The sequence below is a fragment of the Lissotriton vulgaris genome, chromosome 2_1 (assembly GCF_964263255.1).
Source record: "Lissotriton vulgaris chromosome 2_1, aLisVul1.2, whole genome shotgun sequence".
NCBI classification, from domain to species: Eukaryota; Metazoa; Chordata; class Amphibia; order Caudata; family Salamandridae; genus Lissotriton; species Lissotriton vulgaris.
In genome coordinates, this window is record NC_141687.1 from 1,967,428,908 (window position 1) to 1,967,456,596 (window position 27,689).

Sequence of the window (27,689 nt, forward strand, 5' to 3'; positions counted from 1 at the left end):
TAGATTCCAGAGTTCAATGGCGTGTCTGTGGACCGAGCGGGTGTTGAGCAGGATGCATTGTAGGTAGTTAGGGTCGGATATCTGTAGTGTGTTTGTAGATGAGGAGTTGTTCTTGGTGCCGTCGAACTTGCAGGAGTAGCAGGAAAAGGGTCCATGGGTGTGTCCAGGAGCGGCTTGGATGCAGTAGGGGGAACGGCCGGGGTTAAGGGCTAGGAGGGTGGTGGCATCGTAAGTAATGCGGGAGGGGTGGACTCTACGAGGACCAGGGGGTCTGGCGCTGGGCGCGGTCTTGGCGCGGACGGGCGTAGACGGGCTTACCTTTGGCGCACCTTCGGCGCGGCCGTAGCGCGTGGACGCTGCGCGTGGGGGCATTGGCCATAAATGGGTGGTGGAGGGGGCGGAGCGTGGGAGGGTGAGCTGGGAGGCGCTAGCGAAGGGGGAGGGACGGGCTGCAGGAACAACAAAATGGAGGGCTTCCAAACCACAACAAGACGCAATGCGAGGCCAAAGTAAATGCCCAACAGCAGATGCGATCAGTCGGAACAGCGGCGCTATGCACACAGGTAGTAAACAATATTAAAATCCTGAGACGGATAACTGCAGAGGCAGCACAATATGCTTAAGACAAAATCTGCAAAGCTGCTATGAACTACGCAAATGCAGAGCGCTACGCTGGGGGCTGGGCGCTTTAACACGAGTGAGAGAAATGCTAATTAGGAGATATTGCCAGTGAATGAAGAGTCAGCGCTACGATACCCCAATGGCGCTTGTAGGTCGGGAGGTGAGCAGGGAGCAACCGCTTCACAGAGAGTTCAGCTGGTCACAGGGGCACCTCAGCCGAGTGCTTCCAAGTGCTTCATGGGTGGGAGGGTGAGCTGGGAGGCGCTAGCGAAGGGGGAGGGACGGGCTGCAGGAACAACAAAATGGATTGAAAATTTGCTACTTTGTACAGACATCCCTGGACTGAGTCCTCTCTTACCTCCTGCGCATTCCGCCTGCACCCGGTCCACCACGGGGCTCTCCCGATTGTTGTGGTGGGTGCAGGCTCACGCAGGACGGCATTCTTGTGTTCATCGAGAGTGAGGAGTCCAGGATGACGCCCAGGTTCCGAGCTTGGTCCGTCGGGATGGGTGCTTTACCAAGGGCCTCTGGCCACCAAGAGTCGTCCCAGGCGGAGGGGGAGGTACCTAAGATGAGGACTTCTGTTTTGTCTGAGTTCAGTTTCAGACGGCTGTGCTTCATCCATTCGGCTACTTCTTTCATTCCTTCGTGTAGGTTGGTTTTGGCCGTGTTAGGGTCTCTGGTGAGTGATAGGATCAATTGAGTGTCGTCGGCGTAGGAGAAGATGTTGAGGTTGTGTTGGCGTGCGATGGCCGCGAGGGGGCTCATGTATACGTTGAAGAGGGTGGGGCTGAGTAAAGATCCTTGTGGCACGCCGCAAATGACTTCAGTGGCCTCTGACTTGAATGGTGGAAGGCGGACTCTCTGGGTTCTTCCGGAGAGGAACGAGGTGATCCATTCCAGTGCTTTTCCTTGGATTCTGATGTTTTTGAGGCGCTGTAGAAGGGTACTATGGCAGACTGTGTCGAAAGCTGCGGAGAGGTCGAGGAGGATGAGGGCGACTGTGTCTCCATTGTCCAGTAGAGTTCGAATGTCGTCTGTTGCAGCGATAAGGGCGGTTTCGGTGCTGTGCTTGGCTCAGAAGCCGGACTGTGAGGAGTCGAGTGATTTGTTGATTTCGAGGAATGCGGCGAGCTGGTTGTTGACAGCTTTCTCGATGACTTTGGCCGGGAATGGAAGGAGTGAGATAGGGCGATAGTTTTTGAGTTCGGTGGGGTCAGCTGTGGGTTTCTTCAGGAGGGCGCTGAGTTCGGCGTGTTTCCAGCTTTCCGGGAAGATTGCGGAGTTGAGGGAGCAGTTGATGACGTCTCGGAGGTGCGGTGCAATAATGGAGTCTGCTTTGTTAAAAATGTGGTGAGGGCAAGGGTCTGTGGGGGATCCTGAGTGGATAGAGTTCATCAGACGGATGGTGTCTTCAGTGGAGATTGGCTTCCAGTCATTGAGGAAGTTCAGGGGGGGTGGGGGTCCTGCAGGGGACTGGGTGGGTTGGTCTCCGGGTTGGTTGTCGAAGCTGTTGTGGATGTCTTCAATTTTGTAGTGGAAGAAAGAGGCTAGGGAGTCGCAGAGGGCTTGAGAGGGGGTGATGTCGTTGGAGTTGGCTGAGGGATTGGTAAATTCCTTGACGATGTTGAATAATTCCTTGCTATTGTGGGCGTTGTTATCTAGACGGTCCTTGAAGGCTGCTTTCTTGGCATTTCGGATTAGTTGGTGATGTATGCGGGTGGCGTTTTTGAAGGCATCCTTGGTGCTGGTGGTTGGGTCTTTTTTCCAGGCCTTCTCGAGGGAGCCACAGAGTTTCTTGGATTTCTTAAGGTCATCGTTGAACCAGGAGGCCTTCTTGCTGCCTAGTTTGATTTGTCGTTTTTTCAGTGGTGCTAGGATGTCGGCGCTGTTGGATAACCATTGGGTGAGGTTGGTGGCTGCTTGGTCTGGGTTTGAGGAGTAGGCGGGGGGCTTTTGAAGAAGCGATGAGGAGATCTGGTCGATGGTGATTTTGTTCCAGTTTCTTTGCAGAGTGGGTTGGGGGTGGTTGTTGGATGTGGGCTTGTTGTAGGAAAAGTGAACGCAGCTGTGGTCAGTCCAAAGGAGAGCTGTGGTGTGGCTGAAGGAAACATGCTTGCTGGAGGTGAAGATAGGGTCGAGTGTGTGACCTGCGATGTGGGTGGGGGTATTGACAAGTTGTTTAAGTCCGAGGTTGATGAGGTTGTCCAGAAGGGTGGTGGTGTTGCGGTCGTTGTTCTTTTCAAGGTGAAAGTTGAGGTCTCCCAAGAGGATGTAGTCCTCGGAGGGAAGCGCGTGTGGAGTGATGAAGTCTGTGATGTCTTCACTAAATTGTGCGCGGGGTCCTGGTGGCCTGTAAAGGAGGGTGCCTCTGAGTGTGGTCTTGGGGTCGATGTGGATCTGGAAGTGAAGGTGTTCAGAATTGGCGAGATTGACGTCTGAGCTGGTTGAGATGCGGATGGATTTCTTATGGACGATAGCGATGCCTCCTCCTGTGAGGCCGGTACGGTCCTTGCGAATGATCTTATACCCTTCCGGGATGGCAATGGTGATGTCTGGGGCTGAAGATGCATTCATCCATGTTTCTGTTAGGAAGGCGACGTCCGGAGAGGTGGTGTCAAGTAGATTCCAGAGTTCAATGGCGTGTCTGTGGACCGAGCGGGTGTTGAGCAGGATGCATTGTAGGTAGTTAGGGTCGGATATCTGTAGTGTGTTTGTAGATGAGGAGTTGTTCTTGGTGCCGTCGAACTTGCAGGAGTAGCAGGAAAAGGGTCCATGGGTGTGTCCAGGAGCGGCTTGGATGCAGTAGGGGGAACGGCCGGGGTTAAGGGCTAGGAGGGTGGTGGCATCGTAAGTAATGCGGGAGGGGTGGACTCTACGAGGACCAGGGGGTCTGGCGCTGGGCGCGGTCTTGGCGCGGACGGGCGTAGACGGGCTTACCTTTGGCGCACCTTCGGCGCGGCCGTAGCGCGTGGACGCTGCGCGTGGGGGCATTGGCCATAAATGGGTGGTGGAGGGGGCGGAGCGTGGGAGGGTGAGCTGGGAGGCGCTAGCGAAGGGGGAGGGACGGGCTGCAGGAACAACAAAATGGAGGGCTTCCAAACCACAACAAGACGCAATGCGAGGCCAAAGTAAATGCCCAACAGCAGATGCGATCAGTCGGAACAGCGGCGCTATGCACACAGGTAGTAAACAATATTAAAATCCTGAGACGGATAACTGCAGAGGCAGCACAATATGCTTAAGACAAAATCTGCAAAGCTGCTATGAACTACGCAAATGCAGAGCGCTACGCTGGGGGCTGGGCGCTTTAACACGAGTGAGAGAAATGCTAATTAGGAGATATTGCCAGTGAATGAAGAGTCAGCGCTACGATACCCCAATGGCGCTTGTAGGTCGGGAGGTGAGCAGGGAGCAACCGCTTCACAGAGAGTTCAGCTGGTCACAGGGGCACCTCAGCCGAGTGCTTCCAAGTGCTTCATGGGTGGGAGGGTGAGCTGGGAGGCGCTAGCGAAGGGGGAGGGACGGGCTGCAGGAACAACAAAATGGATTGAAAATTTGCTACTTTGTACAGACATCCCTGGACTGAGTCCTCTCTTACCTCCTGCGCATTCCGCCTGCACCCGGTCCACCACGGGGCTCTCCCGATTGTTGTGGTGGGTGCAGGCTCACGCAGGACGGCATTCTTGTCTCGCTGCCTGTTGGGGGCGGAGCACTGCGATTAGCGCCGTGCCGCTGTCCTCATCTAGAGATGTGTTTCCCGTCGCGCAGCGGACGTGTGCAGAGGCCGCGCCGCTGGCGCGCCAAAGGCAAGCCAGTCTTCGCCCATCCGCGGCCGGCCGGGGCCAGGGGCCAATCACCCTGCCCAATTCACTCTCTCCTACTCTGCCATTGAGCTGAAAGCTCTCCAGGGAAAATGGCCCATCAACACTGAGCTCCTCAGTACATTATATAATGCTGGGATTCGATCGTCACCAACCCACATCTTCCCCGCACTACCGCAAGATCCGACCTCTCAATTCCCCCCGACGAGCCCTAGGGCCCCACACCCCATAATCCCCTCCCTCCCCCCTAGCTTAAATCACAACCACCACCTTTCCATCTGGTACTTAAATACTCGCTCGCTAGTCAAGCACCAGCTTGAAATTTCCCATCTCTTAGACTCCATAAGACCGGACATCCTGCTCCTCTCCGAAACATGGCTCTCATCTGAGTCCATGCCAGACATCCTGGCTGCCTTGCATGACAATTATTACATTCTTCAGGCCAACAGACCAGATGGGAAGGTAGGGGGGGGAGTTGCAGCTATCATTTCCCACTCAAGTCAAGTCAAGTCATGTCATAGAATTTATATAGCGCACTACCTACCCAGAGGGTCTCAAGGCGCTTAGGGAGGGGAGGAGGATTACTTGTCAAATATCCAAGTTTTAAGTTGCTTTCTGAATGCTAGGTGGTTCTGGGTAAGGCGAAGGTGGGTGGGAAGTGAGTTCCAGGTTTTAGCTGCCAGGTAAGAGAAGGATCTGCCTCCCATGGTGGTCTTGTTAATGCGAGGTACAGTGGCGAGGGCTTGGCTGGAAGAACGTAGTTGGCGGGAGGGGGTGTAGAAGGACAGTCGTGAGTTGAGGCATTCTGGTCCGATTTCGTAGAGTGCTTTGTGAGCGTGAGTTAGAAGTCGGAAAGTGATCCTCTTATTGACGGGTAGCCAGTGGAGGTTTTTCAGGTGACCAGAGATGTGTTCGTTGCGCGGGATGTCTAATATGATCCTGGCTGAGGCGTTTTGGATTCGTTGGAGTTTTTTCTGGAGTTTGTCGGTAGTACCTGCATAGAGGGTGTTACCGTAGTCCAGTCAGCTCGTGACCAGAGCATGGGTGACTGTTTTTCTTGTTTCGGTGGGGATCCGGCGAAATGCTTTTTTGAGCATGCGAAGAATGTTGAAGCAGGATGAGGAGACGGCGCTGACTTGTCTGCTCATTGAAAGTGAAGAATCCAGGATAACGCCTAGGTTCCGTGCGTGGTCTGTCGGGATGGGTGCTTTTCCAAGGGCTTCCGGCCACCAAGAGTCGTCCCATGCAGAGGGGGATGAACCTAAGATGAGGACTTCTGTTTTATCTGAGTTCAGTTTCAGACGGCTATGTTTCATCCATTCGGCAACTTCTTTCATTAGTCGTCCCAGGCGGGGGGGGAGGTACCTAAGATGAGGACTTCTGTTTTGTCTGAGTTCAGTTTCAGACGGCTGTGCTTCATCCATTCGGCTACTTCTTTCATTCCTTCAGGTAGGTTAGTTTTGGCGGTGCTGGGGTCATTGGTGAGTGAAAGGATCAGTTGAGTGTCATCCGCGTAGGAGATGATGTTGAGATTGTGTTGGCGGGCGATGGCCGCGAGGGGGCTCATGTATACGTTGAAGAGGGTGGGACTGAGTGAGGATCCTTGTGGTACGCCACAGATGACTTCAGTGGCCTCGGACTTGAATGGTGGAAGGCGGACTCTCTGGGTTCTCTCTGGGTTCTTCCGGTGAGGAACGAGGTGATCCATTCAAGTGCTTTTCCTTGTATTCCGATGTTTCTAAGGCGTTGTAAAAGGGTGCTGTGGCAGACTGTGTCGAAGGCTGCAGAGAGGTCGAGGAGGATGAGGGCGACTGTGTCTCCGTTGTCCAGAAGAGTTCGAATGTCGTCTGTTGCTGCGATGAGGGCAGTCTCAGTGCTGTGTTTTGCTCGGAAGCCAGACTGTGAGGAGTCGAGGGATTTGTTGGCTTCGAGGAAAGCGGCGAGCTGGTTGTTGACAGCTTTCTCGATGACTTTGGCCGGGAAAGGAAGGAGCGAGATGGGGCGGTAATTTTTGAGTTCGGTGGGGTCCGCTGTGGGTTTTTTCAGAAGGGCGCTGAGTTCAGCGTGTTTCCAGCTTTCTGGGAAGGTGGAGGAGTTGAAGGAGCAGTTGATGACGTCTCGGAGGTGTGGAGCTATGACGGACTCTGCTTTGTTGAAGATGTGGTGAGAACATGGATCTGTGGGGGATCCTGAGTGAATGGAGTTCATCAGGCGGATGGTGTCCTTAGTGGAGAATGGGTTCCAGTTGTTAAGGGTGTTCAAGGGGGGTGAATGTTCAGCATTTGGTTGGGAGGGTTGGTCTCCGGGTTGGTTGTCGAAGCTGTTGTGGATGTCTGCAATTTTGTTGTGGAAGAATAAAGCCAGGGAGTCGCAGAGAGCTTGAGAGGGGGTGATGTCGTTGGAGTTGGCCGAGGGATTGGTAAATTCCTTGACGATGTTGAAAAGTTCCTTGCTGTTGTGGGCGTTGTTGTCTAGTCGATCCTTGAATGCTGTTTTCTTGGCCTTTCGGATTAGTTGGTGGTGTATGCGGGTGGCGTTTTTGAAGGCGTCCTTGGTGCTGGTGGTTGGGTCTTTTTTCCAGGCCTTCTCAAGGGAGCGGCAGAGTTTCTTGGACTTCTTAAGATCATCGTTGAACCATGAGGCCTTCTTGCTGCCGGGTTTGTTTTGACGTTTTTTCAGTGGTGCTAGGATGTCGGCGCTGTTGGATAACCATAGGGTGAAGTTGGCGGCGGCTTGGTCTGGGTTCGAAGAGTGGGCTGGGGTGTTTAGAAGTAGCGATGAGGAGATCTGGTCGATGGTGATTTTGTTCCAGTTTCTTTGCAGAGTTGGTTGGGGGTGGTTGATGGGTTTAGGCTTGTTGTAGGTAAAGTGAACGCAGCTGTGGTCAGTCCAAAGGAGAGCCGTAGTGTGGCTGAAGGAGACGTGATTGCTGGAGGTGAGAATAGGGTCGAGTGTGTGACCTGCTATGTGGGTGGGGGAAGTGACCAGTTGTTTAAGTCCGAGGTTGGCGAGGTTGTCCAAGAGGGTGGTGGTGTTGCGGTCGTTGTTCTTTTCAAGGTGAAAGTTGAGGTCTCCCAGAAGGATGTATTCTTTGGAGGGGAGCGCGTGTGGAGTGATGAAGTCTGTGATATCTTCACTGAATTGTGCGCGGGGTCCTGGTGGTCTGTATAGGAGGGTGCCTCTGAGTGTGGTCTTGGGGTCGATGTGGATCTGGAAGTGAAGGTGTTCGGAGTTGGCGAGATTGACGTCAGAGCTGGTTCCCTCACGACCTCCAAAACTCCCTCTGCCGACATCCTATTAGTCAAACTCGATTCTAATAGCTTCCTGCTTACATGCGTTGTTTGCTATAGGCCACCAACCCCCTCGCCAAATTTTATTCAGTTTTTCAGTAGCCTGGCTGCAGAGCTAGCAATCAACCACGCCAAAATCCTCATTATAGGGGACTTTAATTACTGGCCCCACGACATGCATGAGAACACTTGCTCTAAACATTTCACGGAGTTATTAAACGGGTTGAACTTTACGGAACAGATCAAAGTGGCCCCCCACATAAAAGGGCACATCCTGGACCAAGTCTGGAGCTTAAACCTGGACATCATTGATCTCCGGGTCTCCCCCTGTGCCTGGTCTGATCATTACTTTATCTCCCTCTCCATTATCCGCCCGACCGTCACCAAAACCCACACAACTGACCCCACCATGGTCAGTAACTGGAATCGTGTAGACATCCCCTCCCTCTGTACTGCCCTCACCTCTACACTTCACGTCCCTCCCCTGCAACCGACCTGTTCTGTTCACCTCACACACAGGCTGAAGCTCTTGATTCCTGGCTGGCCCAGGCAAGAGACGTTTTTGCCCCCCTGAAAGTCCTCAAGAAGAAGAGGCCCCACGATGCCCAACTCTGGTTTACTAAAGACCTCAAGGACAAGAAACTTGCGCTGCGTCAATCGGAACGCAAGTGGAGACTAGATTACTGTGCCCTCAAGAAATCTATCTTCCTTACGGCCTTACGGGGCTATAAAGCAGCCATTCTCCTAGCTAAATCTGAATACTTCTCGGCAAAAATTTTGAGCTCTACCTGTAAAACAAAAACCATCTTTTTCATCGTTGACGAATTGGTGAAACCCGATCGTGTCACTGTTAAACCCCACCCCTCACAATCCCTCTGGACTCCCTCAACAGTTACTTCATTGAAAAAAACAAAAAAATACAAATCAGTATCCCCAAAGTTGTCTCACCTCCTGAGGCTAATTAGGCACCCCTTAACCCCGTCCAGTTCTCTAATTTTCCCACGCTCACTGAAGAAGTTTTCTTCTCTCTCCTCAAGAAAGTGAAGTCAGGCTCTCCCCAGGACAGCTGCCCCCACACATTACCTGGGAGATCTTCCTTAACATCCCTAACCCCCCCTCTCCCTTCTGAACAACTCCCTCTCCTGTAGTGTAGTCCCCAACTCCTTCAAAACAGCTGTGGTCTCACCCATTCTTAAAAAAGCAGGATCTGATCCTGGGGAACTTTGCAATTTCCGCCCAATTTCCCTTCTTCCCTACCTGGGCAAAATCCTGGAGGCCTTTGTGGCTTTGTGGCAAACTGTCTAAGTACCTTCATAGAATCCACCCACTATCTAGATCCCCACCAAGCCGGTTTCAGGCCTCAAGACTCTACTGAGTCAATTGCCCTGGCCGTCCACGATGAGCTCAGAAAGGGGGCCGATCAGAACATCTCACAGACACTGGTGCTCCTGGATTTGTCGGCGGCATTCGATACCGTCGACCATGCTGTCCTTCTCGACCGTGCTGAGTGCGCCGGCATCCGGGGGCAACCGCTGAGATGGATCGCCTCCTTCCTCCAAGACCGTTTCCAAGCTGTTTCCCTCCCCCCTTCTCCTCGTAAGGAAAGCGACTCACCTGTGGAGTCCCGCAGGGCTCCTCCCTCTCACCACTCCTGTTCAATCTATATATTCTTCCCCTGATCGCGGAGCTTCAGAAAAGATCAGTGATCATCTTTAACTACGCCGATGATCTCCAGCTCATTTTTAATATTGACCCTTCTCCTTCCTCCATTCAAAACGTCCATTCCATCATGACCTTCATCAGCTCCTGGATGAACTCAAACCAGCTCAAACTTAACCCAGACAAAACGGAGTTAGTCCTCACTGGGCCCCAAGGTAACCCCTGGAACTCCACCTTCTGGCCCCTCTCCCTTGGCCCCTCTCTTTCCCCAGTTGACTCTGTCAAGAGCCTAGGCATCACCATTAGCAATGACCTCTCCATGAAGGCTCAAATTAATTCAGTAGTATCCGTCTGCTTTTTCCACCTGCGCCGTATTCGGAAAATCAGCAGACTGCTGTCCCGTGAAGCTCTTGTCCAGGTCACTCTGGGACTAGTCATGTCTCGCATGGACTACACAAATTCTTTATACGCCGGTATACCTGCATACCAATCTCAACGTCTCCAACTCATCCAGAATCAAGCAGACAGACTTATTCATGGCCAGCCTACGTTCAGCCACACTAAACCCCTTCTCAGGAGCCTCCATTGCCTCCCAGTGGCCTAGCGCAGCCTTTTCAAACTGGGCTGCCTGATCCACAAAGCCCTTTCCTCCTTTATCTCCTCCCGTTTACACCGATATGTCCCGCCCGCGCCTTACGCTCCTCCGGTTCCAACTTACTGTCCCTGCTCTTTCAGACGCAAGATGCATGGAGGCTTGAGATTCTCTACCCAGGCTCCACTCCTCTGGAACTCCCTTCCCCAAGAACTCCGTCTCCTCCCCTCCTATACTCACTTCAGAAAGTCACTCAAAACCTGGCTCTTCTCTCTAGCCCACAACTAATTCCTTCACTCCACTGTACCTGTCAGCCCTTCCACTCTAGCGCCAAGAAACAGCTGGTGAACGTGCGCTCTATAAATCCCATTTATCATATAATATCACTATCAGTAACAAATTTACTTATTTTGATGAATAAAAACCATTACAAAAAATACATGTAAAAAAGACTTTGTACGTAATTTATTTATTTTATTTAAGGTTTTTGTAGAGCGCGACACTCATCCCGAGGGATATCACGGCGCTTATAACAAGTGAACACTACTGAAGACTGAGGCAATAGGACCTAACGATGAATAGGAAAGAGGTGGGTCTTCAGCTTTTTCGAAACAAGAGATAATTTGTTGTGTGTCTGAGGTCATCCGGAAGCTCATTCCACCTCCTGGCTGCCAGATAAGAGAAGCAGCGGCCACCTGTTCTAACTTTATAAATGCGTTTCATCCTGGCTAATGCTGATTGAGCTGATCGTAGGTTCCTAGTGGGGACGTAAAATTCAATCTTCCCTGAGGGAATGGTGGGGCCCGTCCTATGCAGGACCCTATGGGCATGGTAAAGTAGTTTGAAGGCAGCCCTCTGACGCATTGGAAGCCAATGAAGTGTATTCAGACATTCCGATGCCGAGTCTAGCCTGCCCTTGTCGCAAATAAGTCTTGCGGCCGAGTTCTGCAGTACCTGTAGTCGAGAGAATAGATGTTCATTCATTCCCACAAATAGCGCATTGCCGTAGTCCAGGCGGCTAACCAATAGGGCCTGTGTTACTGAACGTCTACAGTCCAGGGGTATCCAGGGAAAAAGCCTAGCTAACAGTTTCAAAGTGGCAAAGCCCTTGCCACAGAGGGATCGCACATGATCTTTCATGGATAAATCATCGTCCATGATAATCCCCAAGTTCCTAGCATGTTGTTTAGGGATAGGGGCTGAACCCAACAAGGGCGGCCACCATGAGATGTCCCACACTCGCTTGGCACCACCATAAAATAAGAGAAGTGCAATTTTAAAAGCTTAAAAGTCTCTGATGAAAAGGCGCCTTTGTTCAGCTTCTTATGGAAGGGTTCAAAGGTCTGTGCTTTAAGTTCCCGATTATGTGTATTAAAACTACCTTATGTGGTTCTTGGGTTGACGCGAAGCAGTGCACTCCCTTGCTTTGATTCTACTAGTGACAGGTATTTCACTAGCTTCCAGTTTAGCTGCGGGTCCTTGGGGTCAAATCATGCAACCACAGCCTGTCTCCGGGTTGAATCCCTCATTCATTAAAGTGGGCTTGGAGTAATCCTGTCCTTACCTCTTTTAGTTCGGTACAGGAGCAGATTACATGTTCCATCTCTTCAGTGCCATTCCCACATAATCTGCATGTGTTTACCCATTTCTCCCTCTGCCAAGGTGGAAGGTGTGGGATGGCTGGCAGGATTCCAAGCCTGTATTTTAAGAATTGTTCCCTGGTCTTCCGGGAGCACCCCAGATTGAAGTAGGACTGTGGCCCACGTGATTTGTAACTGCTCAGAGTCATCAGGCGTGTCTCCTGCAGACAAAGGCCGCTTTGTCTTCGACAAGGAAGATTTTTTTTATTACTTTTTTTACCGCTTGCTTAAAGAGCAAGTGGGTAGTTTCCCATAGGTCGACTAGCCCGGTAGTAGCAAGTGAAACCTCCAAGTATTTTCTGGCAGGTGAGTTGGGTATGTTAGAGAATTCTTGACAGAGCTGGTGGTTCAACATGCTCCGTGAGGAGTTCTTAATTTTGGGCCAGCACAGTATGTATGAGCCTTGCTAAGAGTTGTTTAGTTAGGCCGAACTCCAAACGTATCTGTGCAAGTGAGGCATAGGTTGGAAGGCAAAACATAACTCTATAGGCCTTGGTCATGGTGGTGTCCAACAGTTTTGCGTCCCTGCCTCCCAGTGCCTCACTGCCATAGGTGATGGAGGGTAGGATTTTGGCTTGGGCGACCCGGAGGAGAGGTGAGAAGATAGGTCCTCATCGATGGTTACGCCTAGATATTTGTAAGCAGGGGTGCTCGCGATTGGAGTTTTTTTCAAGTACCAAGAGTGGGTCTGTCATCTGCCGTTTATTGTAAAAGTTTTTGTTTTATTGATGTTCACTTCTAGGTGGTTTTCCGTGGCATACTCACGCATTTTACTGAGCAAGCTTTGCAAGGAGACTGGAGTGTGGCTTATTAGGACAACATCATCGGCGTAAGATATACTGCCGTGGGGCATGCCCATTGCAGGTGCCTAGGACTGATGTCATATCCGCTGTATACAGGTTAAAGAGCGTTGGCGCAAGCACGCATCCCTGTTTAAGCCCTTTGTTAGTTGGTATACACATTTGAAAGATGGGAGCCATTACCTAGTTTTACCTGTATCCATGTATTGGATTGGAGGTGTATTAAAAGAGATGACAGAATTCCCCAGGAGGCCAACTTTCTCCACAGTCTTGCTCGGTTGACATTGTCGAAGGCTGCCTTGAAGTCGATGAAACAAAAGTATATCCCTTGGTTGGATGATTTCACTTTGTCAATAAGCAGTGACATAGTTAGTATGTTGGTTGATGTTTCTGTATCTTTGCCAAACCCAGTTTGGTGAGAGGGGATTATTTCCTTCTCTTTAGCCCAGTCCTGGAGCTCTGCGAGTAAGGTGCCAGCAAAATATTTTGCCTCTATGTCTAATAGTGCAATCAGACAATAGTTTTTTGGTGAGGTTTTACCGCCAGCCTTGAAAATTGGAGAAATTATGGATCCCTTTCATGAAGTCCGGACTGGCTGACGGTGTGAAAGAGGAGCTCCAATATTTCTGACCAGTACTCAGGGTTCTAGTTTAAAGAGAGCTGGTGGAATCCTGTTAGGCCCTGGGCCCCTTCTCTCATTCCCTTTGAGATTTGTTTTTTAATTGTTGTCACTTTGTTTCCCTTTGCCACTTCCTCTGGGTTCCTTTCAGGTTGTATTTGGTGGATCAGTTGGTTATCCAGAATTGCTTTTTGACTAGATATTTGCTGATTGAAGTGGGATTCTAGAAAAGGTATCCATGAGTTCTCTGTGATATACAATATAAAGTCTCCCTGTGCAGGCTGCAAAATTTTGTTGAAGGTGGCCCAGAAACGTGCGCTGTTGGTCGCTTAATCAATCAATCAATCAATCAATCAATGACATTTATAAAGCGCACTACATACCCGTAGGGTCTCAAGGCGCTGGGGGGGGGGGGTGCCGCTACTGTTCGAACAGCGAACAGCCAGGTCTTCAGCTTCTTCCTGAAGGAGAGGTGGTCTTGGGTCAGGCGCAGGTCGGTCGGGAGGGAGTTCCAGGTCTTGGCGGCCAGGTAGGAGAAGGACCTTCCTCCTGTAGTCGCTCTTCGGATGCGGGGGACGGCGGCGAGGGCGTGGTTGGCTGATCGGAGGTGGCGTTTGGGAGCGTAGAAGTTGATTCGGCTGTTGAGGTAGCTCGGGCCTTGGTCGTGTAGGGCTTTGTGTGCGTGGGTGAGGAGGCGGAAGGTGATTCTTTTGTTGACGGGGAGCCAGTGAAGGTCTCTCAGATGTCCGGAGATGTGGCTGGTTCGTGGGATGTCGAGGATGAGTCTGGCTGAGGCGTTCTGGATCCGCTGGAGTCTCTTCTGGAGCTTGGCGGTGGTACCGGCGTATAGGGCGTTGCCGTAGTCCAGTCGGCTAGTGACGAGGGCCTGGGTGACGGTCTTCCTGGTCTCGGTGGGGATCCACCAGAAGATCTTCCGTAGCATGCATAGGATGTTGAAGCACGCCGAGGAAACGTTGTTGACTTGCCTGGTCATGGAGAGGGAGGAGTCCAGGATGAAGCCCAGGTTGCGTGCATGGTCTGTCGGTTTGGGTGCGGTGCCCAGGGCGGGAGGCCACCAGGAGTCGTCCCAGGCGGAGGGTGAGGAGCCCAGGATGAGGACCTCCGTCTTGTCCGAGTACAGTTTCAGGCGGCTGGTCGTCATCCACTCGGCTACCTCTTTCATCCCTTCGTGCAGGTTGGCTCTGGCGGCGGCGGGGTCGTTGGTCAGGGAGAGGATCAGCTGGGTGTCGTCGGCGTAGGAGATTAAGTTGAGGTTGTGTTGGCGTGCGATGGCCGCGAGGGGGCTCATGTAGACGTTGAAGAGGGTGCGGCTCAGAGAGGATCCTTGAGGGACGCCGCAGATGACTTCGGTGGCTTCTGACTTGTACGGTGGTAGGCGGACTCTCTGTGTTCTTCCGTCGAGGAAGGAGATGATCCATTCCAGCGCCTTGTCCTGGATTCCGACGTTGCTGAGGCGCTGTACTAGGGTGCGGTGGCAGACAGTGTCGAATGCCGCGGAGAGGTCTAGGAGGATGAGGGCCGCTGTTTCTGCGTTGTCCATCAGGGCTCGGATGTCATCGGTGGCGGCGATGAGGGCGGTCTCGGTGCTGTGATTGGCTCGGAAGCCGGACTGTGAGGGGTCGAGGGATCCATTCGACTCGAGGAAGGCGGCCATCTGCTTGTTGACGGTCTTCTCGATGACTTTGGCTGGAAACGGGAGGAGCGAGATGGGGCGGTAATTCTTGAGTTCGGTGGGGTCCGCTGTGGGTTTCTTGAGTAGAGCGCTGAGTTTGGCGTGCTTCCAGCTCTCAGGGAAGGTGGCGGTGTCGAAGGATGTGTTGATGATGTCTCGCAGGTGGGGTGCGATGACAGCGTCAGCCTTGTTGAAGACGTGGTGAGGGCAGGGGTCGGTCGGTGATCCGGAGTGGATGGAGTTCATTGTGCGGATGGTGTCTTCGGTGCTGATCGGGGTCCAGGCGTGGAGGGTGGTGGTGGGGGGTGGTTGTTCGGTCTTGGTGTGCGTTGGTTGGTTGTTGAAGCTGTTGTGTATGTCCGCGATCTTGTTGTGGAAGTATGAAGCGAGGGAGTTGCAGAGGTCTTGCGATGGGGTGATGTCGTTGTTTCCTGCGCTGGGGTTGGATAGCTCTTTCACGATGTTGAAGAGTTCCTTGCAGTTGTGTGCGTTGTTGTCCAGCCGGTCCTTGAATGCAGTTTTCTTGGCGGCGCGGATCAGCTGGTGGTGCTTCCGGGTGGCCAGCTTGAAGGTGGTCCTGTTGTCCGGTGTAGGTTCCCTTTTCCAGACTTTCTCGAGGGCTCGGCAGTTCTTCTTGGAGCTCTTGAGTTCGTCGGTGAACCACGGGGCTTTCTTAATGCCGGGTCTGTCGTTCTCTTGAAGGTGAAGTGGACGCAGCTGTGGTCCGTCCATTGAAGCTCTGTGGCGTGGCTGAAGTCGATGTCTGTGCTGGAAGAGAAGACTGCGTCGAGTGTGTGTCCGGCGAGGTGGGTGGGGGTGGACACCAGCTGCTTGAGTCCAAGATTGGCGAGGTTGTCGAGCAGGGTGCTGGTGTTGCGGTCGTTGTTGTTCTCCAGGTGGAAGTTGAGGTCCCCCAGGAGGATGTAGTCGGCGGAGGGGAGGGCATGCGGGCTGACGAAGTCGGCGATGTCCTCGCTGAATTGTGAGCGTGGTCCCGGGGGTCGGTAGATCAGGGTGCCTCTGAGGGTGGTGTTCGGGTCGGTGTGGATCTGGAAATGCAGGTGTTCGGCGGTGGTCAGGGTGTTGTCGGTGCTGGTCGTGAGACGGATGGTGTTCCTGTGGATGATGGCGATGCCTCCTCCCATCTGGTTGGCGTTGCGGTCCCTCCGGACGATCTCGTAGCCCTCTGGGATAGCGATGGCGATGTCGGGAGCTGAAGAGGCGTTCATCCAGGTCTCTGTGAGGAAGGCAACGTCTGGGGCTGTGGCGTCTAGGAGGTTCCAGAGTTCGATGGCGTGTCTGTGGACGGAGCGGGTGTTGAGCAGGATGCACTTGAGGTGGGTGCTGCTGGTGTTCGACTTGGCGGGTGCTGGTGCAAGCAAGGTCCGGATGCAGGTGAATTTGCAGGCGTGGCAGCTGAAAGGTCCGTGGGTGCGTCGTGGTGTGGCTTGGTGGCATTCTGGGAGTCGGCCGGTGTTGAGTGCGATGAGGGTGGCGGCGGAGTACGTCCGGCGGGTCGGCCGGGGTCTTCGAGGTCCAGGGGTCCTGGCGCTGGTCGCGATCCTGTCGCGGACGGGCGCAGACGGGCTTACCTTTGGCGCGCCTTCGGCGCACAATCGGCGCGCCCGCTGCGCGTGACCGCTGCGCGTTCGCACGGTCGCCATATAAGGCGAAGTGCGCGGGTGGGCGGAGCAGCTGGGAGGCGGGAGCGGGGAGGGAACAGAAGGAAAAAAGGGGCGGGGTCTGCGGTGGTGGCGGGAAGCGGGGAGCGGGGAGGGAAGACGGAGGGCGGCGAGGTAGGCGGGCAAACAGGAAGGAAAACGCTGACACGGCAACAAAATAACAATAACAATACAAATGGAGATCAAGACGCTAACACGGGCACAATAATAGTAAAACAGGCACAAATGGAGGTCAAAAAAAGGCCAAAACAACCAACAGCAGAGTCAGCCGGCAGCCGGCAGCGAGGCAGGCAGCGAGGCAGAGGGCAAGGCAATGGGGCACACGCAGCAGCTGGTGGCCGTGCGGCGCTGGGGTGTCCCACAAGTGGGTCACCCCCGCTTAGGAGTCATGGCAGAGTTTTGCCCAGAATGCAATTTCGTTGGACCTTTTGATATCCCAGTTGAGTTTTTTGGTTTTGGTTTTCCTTTGGCGGAGTTGATGGTTTAGGCCCACGTACCCAGGGTAAAGCATCAGCGCTCTGAGAGTTTTATTACCAGATTTTTTGAGCAATTTTAGTTCAGTTCGCTGTGCTCTCGTAGCCCTCCCCTCAACTGGTGGATCACTTGATCCAACAGGCTATAGTCGAAAAGGAACTTGCAAGTGTAACTGTGAAGGATTCCCATGAACTGATCGGGGTGGCACTGAAATTTGTATGATCACGTAGTAGTGTTTTTGCAGCCAGGAGCACCTCTCCGGAATTTACAAGAGAGGACCTGATTATTTTTAAGTTTATTGTGTGGCATGCATGCCTGCCCACTGTATTAAGCGTCAGTTTGTGCGGGAATGCTTGGATTGAGACTTCCTGGGGCCGGTGATCGCTGTCCCCTTTGTCTCCTAAGCGAAATCCTGATACGTATTGGAAGACTGAAAGGGAGACTAAAGTGTAATCTATGATGGAGTTTACAGTTTCCGAGTAGAATGTAGCAGCCGGAGGGGAGTCGTCAGTAAATCTTCTGTTTAAAACCCTTAGATTGATGTGCTCCAGATCTTCTAGCAGCTCTTTCCCTAGCTTGGTTGATCTGCCATAATTGCCTTTATTTTCAGGTGGTATATTCCAGTAGGAGGACTGAGCCTGTATGTCGTCGTTTGATGATGTGCCTAGGATTTGCTGGTTTAAATCCCCGGAGAGGATGAGGTTGGTGGTATTCCGAGAGCTAAAGATAGTGAGCAGGTAATCGATGAATTGTTTTGACTCTTGTTTTTTCCGTCTCGGATTTATATATGTGTTGACCACCAGCACTTCGTCTTTATGGCCATTGAGATTTAGGTAGATTTTGATTTAGTTTACTGATGGCAGTGGAGATTGAATTTCCTGTGCTATATAACATTTTATTATGGCGATGTAGGTGGCTAGGCCCCCGGATAGGTGACCATATTTCGATTTTCTCAGTGCCGGGGCATGGAAGCAAATGTACCCCTGTAGTAGATATTGATCCTCTGGCCATGTTTCCTGCAAAAGGACAATGTTGAAGGTTTTTAAGTATGCGAGAAATTCAGCATCAACTACCGTACTGTTCAGCCCATTGATGTTCCATGAGCATAGTCGCAGAGTTGTTTTGTCATACAGGAATACACTTAATGCACTTCCATCATCTGTGGAAGCACTTTGTACACTCCATTTTGTGAGAGGATAAAATAGGGTCAGACAAAATGATCACAATAGACAGGGTCTTGCTATCACGCATGTGACACACATTTACCAAACATGCATGCACCTGGCACACTCAGAATGTCATTGCAAGGGTTTGTGGTTTACACTAAAGCTAGACTTTACACAAGTGGTGTCGGCAGGCACTCGGATTGCTCCTTCAAGGAGTTGGGGCTCACATTAAAGCTACATGAAACACAAGTGGGATCAGCAAGCTGCACACTTATTTGCCTCAGAAAAAAAGTATGTTCATAACTAATGATTCACAAAAGGCATTACACTGCTGCCATCAATTTATGTAAACCGAGACATGGACTGTAGTTCGATGCTAGCTATGACAGCATGTTTGCTGTACCCTTCGAGATCATATAAGCGGTCTGGATTAGTGTAATTAGTGGGGCTGCATTGACAAACAAAAGGATACCAGTTTCACATGCAATCGGTCACTCAGGGTAAGGGTACTGGCCAGTTTATCATGCAGAAGGCATTCTAAACCCAACAGATGCTCCTCAAAGATCAGACTACCTAGAACCCTACTCCACTCTCAGAGAAGTACGGGTGTCAGATTGTCAAAAGCCGCTGGAAAGTTCATTTGCTTTCCCATATTGTGTTCCAGCTTTATGCTCTACAGAGAAATCCAGGCCTTCCAATTAGATAGAGTCCAAAATGTGAAGTAGGGAGGTCCTAACATCTCATAAAGAGATTGGGTAAAACATTACGAGAGGAACCAGGCAGCACGAAGAAAGAGACGTAATTTCCAGGGGTACCAGGAAAGAACTGAAACCAAAGCTTTAATGAAGTGTTGGAGAACCGGCTTATGAAAATTTTAAAACAAGATCTAGACATCTACCATGTTTGTGCACTCACTACCTGGTTAAGCCCACTATTTTCAGTAACCTGTAGGCAGCTGTGGACTAGCATGCAGAAGCGTCCAACTAACTTCATATTTACTAGCATGACTTTTGGTTTGAGCAGTTTGTTTCTATGTCTGCTCCTTGCGCCGTTCTTGTTTTTTTCATTTTTAATTTTCTCATGTCAGTGAGGTGAGGCAGGGTAGTTGCCATTTGTTTATCTTGGTTACTTACCTCTATAGCGACTAGCCTTCTGTGGCGACCTGGGGTTGTACACCTATTTCATGGTCAATATGGAACTCATGAAGGAGCCTTCAATCACGGAGTTCCGTAAGCACCATCTTACTACAGTGATACTTTATGACTCTGTTATTCCTTTACTTGGATTGATATGTGTATTTGTATTTCCTGTAGCATCACCTGTACAGAGCCTGTCCCTTGCTTTCTGAATCCAAGAAGTAAACTATTGGCACCCAAGTATTTCTCATGCACCAGTCCCTCTTTTTCCTCAATCTCCCTGACTAATGTGTAAATACTATTACCTTTTGACAGAGAGGGAGCAAGAGGAGTAGGCTTCTCATAGGAACCTCAGTCTTTTGTTCAAGCTTGGCAGATGGATCTCAACAGCTTGCATTGGCCACTTGAGTGGTTTGTGAGCTGTCTGGTGGCCAACCATTAAGCAAGACTCTCCTCAGGACCCACGCTATTGGAAAGCATTCGTTTTCAATGGCAGCCCGGTTCTGTTCACTAGTAAGCAGTGTGTGACTGATACAAGCCACTGGAACTCTCTAACTGACATGCAGTTAAGCAAATACCACTCTAACTTGTTTATGTGAAGTGTCAGTCTGTACAATGAAGAGGTGCCTTCAGCACAGGTGCATTGTATACTGCTGCCTTCAGGTCCATGAAGGCCTTATGACACTCCGGGAGCCCAATTCACTCTTTTGGCTGCTTCTTTGAGGACACGGATGTCAAGGGCACTACTATGGCCTTATAGTTGGCAAAAATGTTCTGTAATATCCAGGATGTCTGGATGGTGAGAACCTTCCACTCCTACAAAGACTGGATCTTGGATTCCAACATGAAAGTCAACCCATTATTGACCTTCTGCCCATGGTAGACTACAGAAGACTGCCCTACCTGGCGCTAGTTGGCTTAAATAGCCAGCTTTGCTACCTGCATCTTGACCAACACCTGTTCTAGGTGCCTCTGGTGATCCTCCCTCAAATGGCTTAAGATGGCAAATGTCAAGATATGCCACACAGACATTTTCACCTGTGTCCAACAAGTAGTTCACCTCAGAACTGTTCTGCAATACAGACAATACTTCTCTACCAAAGCTTTATGGCAAATGGGCTTCAGCCCCAAACACCTGACCTCTAAATACTCAGTGTGCTTTCTATTCATACCACGCCATCATTTCTTGGTTTGCCTGAAAACTTTTCTTCCCCTCCTCATGTACAGCACCATCAACTTCCTGAGGCCATCAATCAATCAATAAATCAATCATGGTTTGTATAGCGCAGTTGCTTCACCCGTGAGGGTCTTGAGGAGCTGTGGGGACTGCTTCAAGATCACGCTGCCTGTTCCGATTGGTTGGACATTCAGGTCTTGAGGTTCTTCCTGAACTGTTGGCAGACGGTGCTGCTCTGGAGTGCAGAGGGAGGGTGTTCCAGGTCTTAGCTGGCAGGTGGGAGAAGGACCAGCCTTCACTATTCGTCCCATGGATACAATGGGTGACTACTAGAATAGGGATCTGGAATGGAGTTCCCTGGTAGGTTGGTAGAAATTCACTTGTTTGTTTAGGTATACTGTTCCTTCGTGTAGTGCATTGTAAGCGTGGGTGAGCAGCTTGAACTGGCATCTTTTTTCTACTGGTAGTCAATGGAATTTTCTGAGGTGAGCGGTGAGTCAGTCTGAGGAGGCCGAGGAGGAGTTTGGCGGCTGTGTTCTGTATTGTTCTGTATGATCTGGAGTTTCCTCAAGAGTTGGGCGGTGATTTCTACGTAGAGGGAGTTGCCATAGTTGAGTCTGCTAGTGATGAGGGCTTGCATGGCAGTCTGCCTGGTATTGGACGGGAGTCACCTAAAGACCTTCCTGAGCATTTGGTGGGTGAGAAAACATGGGTGGGAGACGGCACTGACCTGCTTCTTCTTGGATAGCTGGCTGTTGAGGATGATGCAGAGGTTGCCGGTGTTTTCTGTGGATTTGGTGGTAGGTCCCAGCTCAGGTGGCCACTATTTCTTTGTTCCATAGGGTATCCTTTCCATTCCCGAAAAGGAGAACTTCTGTCTTGTCCGTGTTGAGTTTGAGACAGTTGTTCATTCAGATGGCCACATCCTTCATGCTTCTTTGGAACCTGTCTTTGATGGTCATTGGGTCATTTGTCAGGGAGAGGGTGAGGTGGATGTTGTCAGCGTAGGAGATGATGTTGAGTCTGTGACTCCTGGCGATGTTGGTCAGGGATGTCAGGTATATGTTGAAGAGGGTTGTGCTGAGGGATAAGCCTTGAGGTACACCGCGGGTGATGTTCTTGGAGAGCGAGGAGTAGGGAGGGATGATTTTCTGCATCCTTTCTTTGAGGTAGGAAGCGATCCACTCGAGGGCAGCTCCTTGCATTCCAATCTGGAAGAGTCTGTTGATCAATGCGGTGCAGGATACTGTGTCGAAGGCTGCTGAGTGGTCGCGGTGGATAAGGGCTGCTGTTTCTCCGTGGTCTAGTAGAACTCTGATGTCGACCGTGGCTGAGCTATCTCTGTGCTGTGATTTGCTCTGAAGCAGGTTTGGGAGGGGTTCAGATGGTTGTGGTTCTCCAGATGTCTGGTTAGCTGGATGTTGATAGTTTTCTTGATGACTTTGTTTGGAAAGGGGATCAGGGAGATGGTTCGATAGTTTTTGAGTACTCGTAGGTCCGTGGATGGTTTCTTCAACAAGATCTTCATGTCTGCATGTTTCTATTTCAGAGGGAAGTGGGCTATAGCGATCGGGAAGTTGAGGACATTGGTGAGATCTTTGCTTAATGGGTTGATTGCGGAGGTTAAAAGTGTGATGGGGGCACGTGTCTGGTGGAGCTCCAGAGTGGATGGATCTCATGATGGATGCAGTTTCCTTCTTGGTGAAGATGTTCCGTGAGCTGGTGTGGGTGGGGGTCAGATGGCATGGGGAGATTGATGTCCTCGGTTTTGATGTGCGAAGTCTTGGTAGATGGTGTTGATTTTGTTGTGGAAAAATTCAGAGAAGGTGTCCGACAGGGCTTGTGAGGGTGTGATGGTATTTTTGGTTGGTGAAGTCCTTAACTATGTTGAACAGTTTCTTGCTGGTGTTGGAGCGGTCATTGATGCGGGTGGCTAAGGCAGTCTTCTGAAGTCTTTCAGGAGGTGGTGGTAACAGTTGAGGGCATCTTTGAATTAGTTCCGGTCCTCAAGGATCTTATCGCTACGCCATCGTTCTGCTGTGAATCAGATGGGTTGTAGTACCTTTGTCAGCGTATGCCGTGATCCCGTTTGCAAAGTTTTCCACCGCTTGTTCTGTGTCTTTGGAGGTGGTGGGTAAGCAGGAGTTGAGGGAGATTGTCCATCATTGTTCTGTTACCTTTGACGCAGTGGTGATCCGTCCAGGTGATCTCATTGGTGTGGGTGTAGGTTATTTTGTTTCTAGCTGAGAAGATGGGGTCGAGCGTGTGTCCTACGGTGTGGGTGGGATCGGTGACGAGCTGCTTGAGTTCGAGGTTAGCCATGTCTTCTCAAAGAATAAGTTGAGGTGTCCTAGGAAAATGTACAGATTCGAGTCAATGGGGAAAGGGGCGATGAAGTCGGGGATTGGATTTCAGAAGGTAGGCCAGGGTGCCGGAGGTCTGTCGGCGAGTGTGCCTCTGATGGTGGTTTTGCTATTCGTTTGGAGTAGGAAGTGGAGGTGCCTCATGAAGGGGTGAAATTGTCTGAGCGTTCGAGGTTATCTTTGTAGATTTTGGTGATGCCTCGCCGTTTCTGTTGGATCGCTCCCGGTGCGCGATCTTGTATCCTTTGGGGTGGCTGTGGCAATGTCCGAAGCGGATGCGGGGGTTAGCCAAGTTTCAGTGATGAAAAGTGCTCCCGGGGCATGGGTCGTGATGGCGTCCCAGCTTTTTGCGGCGTATTTTCCGAGTGAGCGTGCGTTGATCAGCAGGCATTTGATCTTTCCGGAGGTGTTGGTGTCGGTTGTTGGTGGGTGTGTGCAATGCGGTGTGGTTGACTGGAGAGGTGTGGGTGATATCCTCGGTGACGCAGGTGAAGCGGAAGTTACAGCAGTAGAAAGGGCCATTGGTGGTCCCAGGGGAGGCATGTGTACAGTTGGTGTTGTCGTGGCATTGGGTTTTATAGCTCGAAGTTTATCTAAGGTGAAACGGTGGCAGTCCGTGGGGGTTGGGGTCCTGGCGCTGGTTGGGGTCCTGGCGCTGGTTGGGGTCCTGCTGCTGGTTGGGGTCCTGGCGCTCACGCGGCATGCCCTCTGCACGCGCCCACAGCATGGTGGCGCTGCGGTCTCCATGCCGTGGGGAGGCGGAGGGAGGCCGTGTCACTGGCCTCTATGAGCGAAGGTACCAAAAAGGTGGGGGGGGGGGGGGAGCAGGAGGCAAATCGCAGGGGACCTCTTACCCATGGGGTATTTGGGGTGCGCCAGTGGAGCTGCAGGCAGGAGGCGGGACCGGGGGCAGAGGCAGGCTGGGCCTGCCCGGGAATGGGGCAAGCCCCAATCCCCAGAGAAGGGCATGCTTAACCGAACAGACTGCCAGGGGCGCGCTGCAGGAGGGAAAGGAGCCAAGGAAAGCAGAGGTGCCAGGCAGGCTGAAGGCCAGATGCTTGGCGTGGGCGTTGCAAAGGAAGAGCGAGGAGGCGTTGTAGGTGACTTACACGAAGGCTGCGGCCAAAGAGGGGTAGACCAGCCTCCTCTGGGCTCTGATGGGCAGTGATGGGCCCGGGCTTTGCCCCGGGGCCGCCCACACGTGTACAGCGATGTGGGAGGAGGTGCCCACTTAAAGGGGCGGGTGGCAGGAGACACTGCAGAAAAATGACAGCAGAATTACTCCGACTAGCGGAGGGGGCTTGGAGTTGTGGTCTCGTGGGGGTGGAGGATCTGTAGCAGGGCTCGACAAATCCACTCGCCCACTCGCATTTGCGAGGGAGAATGGATGAGGACGAGCTATTTTTAGCCCTTTCTGGCGAGTAGGAAGTCAAACTAACTTTTGTCCTCTGTCTTTGAAAACAGAGCAAAAGTGACAAGATAACATGATTTAAAGGCATTTTTATTGCTCATTAAGGGAATGAGCAATAAAGATGCCTTTAAATCTTGTTAACTTGTCACTTTTGCTCCGTTTTCAGAGACGGAGGTCAAGTGGGTTGCAGTCAGGTCGAGGGGATTTTCCATGGTACTAGACCAGCAGGACTAGTACCATTTTTCGGATTTGTCGAGCCCTGTGTAGTAGACAGACCATCACATAGCCTGCCACATTTTTTTGGGGTGACTGCAGTTTTTCCTAATTGTCTCCAACTAAGGTAGGCAGGCCATGCACTGGATGCCAAATCAGAAGTCTAAACGGACTGAATCTCTTTTCTGAGAAATTACTTTGCAGGCTAATAAGAGGCATGACTGGAGAAGATCCCACTTCCATCTAAAGTTCTCCGCAAGAGTGTCTATCATGCTCTAAAATGTCTTGTTAAACCTTTCCACCAACCCACTGGTTTGCTGGTAGGTCACACCAGTTTGATCCCATATCTCTTTCATGTAAGAATAAATAAAGTTTGATCCCAGGTCAGAAATCACAGTCCTAGGAAATTCAACTATTAACATTATCTCGGAGGGTGCTCTGGCTTCAACACCTAGCAGTTGTGATCTTTAGTGGTACTGCCTCTGGATACCAGGAGACATAATCCACCACAAAGAAGATGTACTTGTTGCCTGATGCAGAGCGGCAGTCGTATGAGTCGTTGATGTCAATGTTGACCAGCTAGAATGAAACACCTACTATTAGCAGTGGCACTAACAGTGTTGTGGTCTTACCTCCCTTCTTACCACTCACTCGCAATTACAACAAGGGCGACAGAACCTCTCTGTATCCCGGCGCATCACTGGTCTAATCTATCCTAGCTCTTTTTTATGCTCAAGTGATCCACTAAAGGCACTCCATGGGCCAAAAACAACAGGAAATCCCTTTGTACTAGGTGAATCACTAGCCTTTTTTTAACCACCTGATTTAGGGTGCACAAGCTCACTATACAGCAGTCCTTTCTCCCAGCCAACATAATGTATTACAACCACTTCCTTGCCGACCTGTTCTTGATTTTCCTTCCAAAGTCTTACAAATGTAGAGCACTCAACTTGTGTCTGGTAGACTCCACATGGGTAGGTATTCCAGCAACAACAACCTCTGGCAGGGATCCAGACTCCAAAACCTGGTCCAGTTTGTGTGCCTAATCCTCCTTTCCCTGTGGTGCATGGCCAATAGGCGGCACAGCCCGTACCATCACAGAATCTGCCTATGATCTGCTCACTGGTTCCTGTACATCTAGGATGGTCCCAGTGTCTTTGTGAAACTAAAGTGCAGCCTGTACTCTTGACCTAGTACACACCATGCAGGCTTCTGGTCCTGGTACTAAACCAGGGGAAATCAAATCATTGATCAAGAGTTATCCAGCACCCTGTGTCACTCTCACGCCTGGATTTCAACATCAACTCCAGCTATCAGGTACTCCATGTCGTCTCCACTGACTTCCAACGCTGTGTCATTGGCATCATGGAGAACCTCCTTGGGTTTGAGATACTTCGTCTCAACCATAGTCCTGCAAGTACATATATCCCTCATTGCAGGAAATTTCCTCTCACTGATACCTGCTTCCAACACACACCCTGAGGCAGTTGTAGGGTTGGGCATGAGGGTATCTGGGTCACCTTAGCAAATGTCCACCGCTATCAAGCTGAGTGCCAAGGAGCACTCTAGAGTCCCCTGAACTATAGTAAATACACTTGATATAATGAGTGCAGCTTGCACGGCTTCTTTCACCTGAAAGTCTTTTTTATAGGGCTACTCATTGTGTCACCTATAACAAGTAATGATCCATAACCAGCTACAAGATCATACTTTTGTGTGTCCCTCAAGGTCACAGAACAGGTTCTAGACCCTTATGTTTCCATGGAAAGGGCGAGGCTTCTGCACACGTGATAGATGTGTGTGGTTGCTGGGCCAAACAAAAGGTCTGGATACCAGTTTCATATGCAGTCGGGCCTTTGGGAAAGTGGTACACACCTATTTATCATGTAGTGGATATTCCTATCCCAACACAATCAGTTTATCAGCTTCCACAGGGGACAGACACAGAGGTCTAGAAGACATGTGGTGTTGACAATGCGAAGGGCTAAGCTGTTAGAGGTAAAAGTGGAGAGGGTACTAAAGCTGATGACATCATTCCTTCATGCAAGTGCATCTCTGTGCTTAGGCCATGTTTGCATAAGTTATATCAACAAAATTAGCATGCACCTTCTCCTCAGCAATGCTGAGAATCTCCGTCATTTTAAATTAAGGGAGGTGGCCTCAAGTACAGCTCAAAGGAAGAAGATGCTGAAGGCATGGTTTCAGGCATTAGGGTGACTTAAATCTATTCTGATACAGCCCAGGGCCAGAGACTCTAGAGGAGCAGAAGCGGGAGGAACTGAGGTCAGGACCACCTGAATTTCCAATCTGCACAAACTGGTTCACCCTTGGGGAGTGTTCAAAAGGACAACTGAGCTGTTCTAAAGATATTAAGCATAGGCTTCAAACTGTGCAGAATCGGCCGATGGCGGGGGAAAAACTGACTTCATATTCTCCAATTTCAGAATTGGTACGGAGGTCAATAAAGGGTCTGGGGTCAGGGAATAGAGCTGAGACTCTGAACAGTCCAGGAGAAAGAAAAGGATTTCTCCTTCTAAAAGCAATTTGTGTTTCTTGAGGAAAGATCATTTGGGAGATTGTTCCCTATCTAGAGACATATCTGTAGAGAAATAAGAATGCATCAGCTTCTCCCTGCAGGCCGCAACCAGAAATATTTTGGTCTCCTGCTCTCCAATGCCCTTCGGTTCCACAAAAGGAAAGGAACCACAGGTGTTACATTCAGAACACAGACATCACTTGCAAACATCAACTTTTCTTGCATCGTCTGCAATAAGGTAAAAATCCAGAAACCCTTGGGGAGACATTTGGCCTAGCTACTATTGAAAATCTAAGGATTTCAATGTGAAACACTAAGAAGAACCCCTGGCCAGCATTAATGAGAAGCGAAGAAACAGCAAATTACGACAGTACTTTGATTGGCACTGTATATGCTCCAATGTCCTTACATCCTGTGTGACTGGAGTCGCAGCGTGAGCCAGGAGGCACCACCTGGTGATGCTAGAGACCTATTGCTCGGGAAAAAAAGTTTACAGATTGACACTTGGGGGATATTTATAAGGAGAATTATATGGTGGAATATGTATCCATCAGAACAAACATTTACCAGCATGTCCCAACTCTATATGCATAGGTTAAAGAAAATGTTAGAAGACCAGAAAAAAAAGAACGACGGGAAAGTTTAACAAAATTGACCAGCAAACACCCCTTGTCTAAAGGTTCTTATGTCTTACAAATGGCATACTCGTGGCATGGATGACTTATGTGCTATAGACACACACACATGGATAGAATGCACCCTACGAACTGTGAAAAACATGCTCCTTTAAAGA

The 27,689-nt window shown here is 50.8% G+C and overlaps 1 protein-coding gene across 1 annotated transcript in view; it reads right to left on the reverse strand.

Annotated features, from left to right (window-relative positions):
• The window catches only part of CIB1 (calcium and integrin binding 1), a 123,085-nt gene that overhangs the window by 31,800 nt on the left and 63,596 nt on the right, over positions 1-27,689 (reverse strand). The gene's annotated exons all lie outside the window — the stretch shown is intronic.